At 37.3% G+C, this 2,806-nt stretch overlaps 1 pseudogene; it reads right to left on the reverse strand.

Annotated features, from left to right (window-relative positions):
* Positions 1-732: 732 nt before the first annotated feature.
* LOC140844624 (olfactory receptor 51G2-like) lies at positions 733-1,738 on the reverse strand (annotated as a pseudogene).
* Between the last annotated feature and the right edge of the window lie 1,068 nt (positions 1,739-2,806).

Raw genomic sequence — 2,806 nt, forward strand, 5'->3', positions numbered from 1 at the left:
GGTTTGAAGGATTGGGAATAGAGATCCCAAGACCAAAATCCAGATGCTGTGAAGTCAAGAACTGAGCTTGCTTGAAAGATAATGCTACAGGTTGATGTATTGGATTTAAACATCACACTTTTCCAAAAGATGATTGGTATTCTAGCAATATAAATCTTGGTACATCAAATATTTAGGTAGAGATTGTTGACATTATAAATTTTATGGTTTTAATAGTTCTTCTCAAAGCAGTATTGGATATTCATTTGTTTGTTTCATTCCTGTTGTCCCCTACTTCAAGACAATATCATCAGAAAAGAAATCACTTTGAAGGCAAGAACTTTGTTTAATTCATAGCATGCCTCTAGCTCCTCAAAAGGTCAAGGATAAAGTAGGTATGCACAAAATAACTGTCACCCTACTTAGGGGGATACATATGCAGTGATTAACAAGAACTACTTTACTTGCTCTGTTGAAGATAAACTCTAAGACGACAAACTTCTCTGACAGATATGTATGAACCACTGGATTAAGAAATAATAAAAACAGTCCATTATTGCAAATTTTTAATTTACTGAATAATTTTTATTGTTCAATATATATTTTTTCAAATCATAGAACAGTTTTAAAAGTTATCTAAACAAATATCTCATATAATTTAGAAGAGTCAGTGCTCAGAGTCATTGTGGCCTTTCAGAATATCAGCAAGTCCTTTGTTCCATGAGTATCTTGAACTGTTAGGATAGTGCTTATTCATGTTTTAAGTGTGACTTGGCATTTTCCTGGTCCTTTTTTGATGAAGAGTTTCATAATTTTATCTCTTATCTGCTTGGTTTTCACCACATACACAATAGGGTTCATCACTGGAGGAATGAGGAAATGCATGTTGGCCATGAGTACATAGATGTGTGAGGGAAGTTTGGGGACACAGCGGTGCAGCATAGACAGGCAGATCATGGGTGTGAAGAAAAGGAAAACAGCACAGAGGTGGGAAATACAAGTGTTGAGAGCCTTTAGACGGCCACCACGGGATGCAGTGCTCAGTACAGTTTTCAGTACCAGGACATAAGAGAATGAGGAGGAAATCAAGTCCCATAGTGGAGAGCAGCACAAACAGTCCAAAGTTGCTATTGATCCTAGTGTTAGAACAGGAGAGTTTTAAGATGTCAGGATGCAGGCAGTAGGAATGGGAAAGTACATTGGAGCGACAGAAGCACAGCCTCCTCAAGAGGATGGGGAGGGGTATCTGTACAGTCAAGGTTCGCACAACAATTGCCAAACCTATCCTGGCAATTACACTATTGGTGAGGATGGAGGCATAGTGCAATGGACGAGAAATGGCCACATAGCGGTCAAAGGCCATTGCCAATATGATAGCTGACTCGAAATCCTGGAAAGTGTGAATAAAAAACATTTGGGTGAAGCAAGCTGAGAGAGTGAACTCTCGAGCATCCAGCCAGAAGATCCTCAGCAGTGAAGGAAAGGTAAAAAGGGACAGACCCAGATCAGAGGCAGCCAGCATGGCCAGGAAGAGGTACATAGGCACATGGAGGGTCTGTTCCTTCCAGATAACCGTCATGATGATCCCATTGCCCACCAAGGTAATGAAGAACATGGCACAGAAGGGTATGGAGATCCAGATGTGCACAGCCTCCAGCCCAGGGATGCCTGTCACCAGGAAGGTGGAGAATGTGGACTTGGTGCTGTTGAAGGGAAACATGATGCCAGAGCTGCAAGCCTTTCCTGGAATGAAATGCATTGTCCCAGAAACAGATGTCAAAATTTGATTATGTATTTTTTACACTCTGAGTGCATATACCTGGAATAAATGACTACTAACCTTATGAAAAGTTCTCTTTGAAACTGACCCTGACTCTTTGTGTGATACTCTTCTATAAAATATGAGTCTAAACTAGAAATATCTTCTCGTTGAGTAAATTCTCCAGATGTGTTAGTTAACTGAAAGGAGAAAAAATTATCTACTTTTTGTTTCTATGAGTCTGACTATTTTAGATTCCTCATGTAAGTTATATCATGCAGTATTTGTTCTGTATCTGGGTTCTTTCACCTAGTATAACATCCTCCAGGTTCACCCACATTGTTGCAAATGGCAGAATTTCCTTCTTTTTTAAGTCTGAATTATAGTCCATTGTACATATCTGTCACATTTTTCTTTACCCATTCATACGCTGATGGATGATTAGTTGTAATTTACGTAAATCATAAAATTATTATAATGACATCTTAGATTGCAAAATTCAAAATAATTTTTAAATGAAATCCTCAATAAAATAATGCAGGCTCATGCCTTATAATTACAGTAGCACACTATTCTATGGAATTTATCTGCCTTGGACTACAGTGATGTAGGTAAGACTAGTAATGAATAGCGTATTTTGACCTGCTCTTTTTCTGCAAATAGATGAGTGGAGAAATTAAAAATAGTCATTTGGAAAATGTTGTATGCAATTAACATAATACTGTTTCTCTTCTTCAAAATAAAATACTAGATTTGTATTTTGGGTGTATTTTTATTTTTCACATTTCATTTTTATTTATATTTTACCATGAAATAAACAGTATATGCACACTTTTCACATCCATAGGCAGTCATTCCCATAAACCTGTGCATATACTAATCATTTTAATTTCTCGCATATCCTCACCCACTAATGGCATTGCTGATATTTGTTTTGTGTGGGCCTTTATGGAGATATGCATTTCAAAATCTTCATTGTCTGCAAGGAATTATATAGACTCTAGCTGCGGCAGCCTAAATATTTCCAAGGTGATTCAGTTAAATTTTTCCTTCAGATATCTTGAAAAG

Source organism: Manis javanica, chromosome 11 (assembly GCF_040802235.1).
Source record: "Manis javanica isolate MJ-LG chromosome 11, MJ_LKY, whole genome shotgun sequence".
NCBI classification, from domain to species: Eukaryota; Metazoa; Chordata; class Mammalia; order Pholidota; family Manidae; genus Manis; species Manis javanica.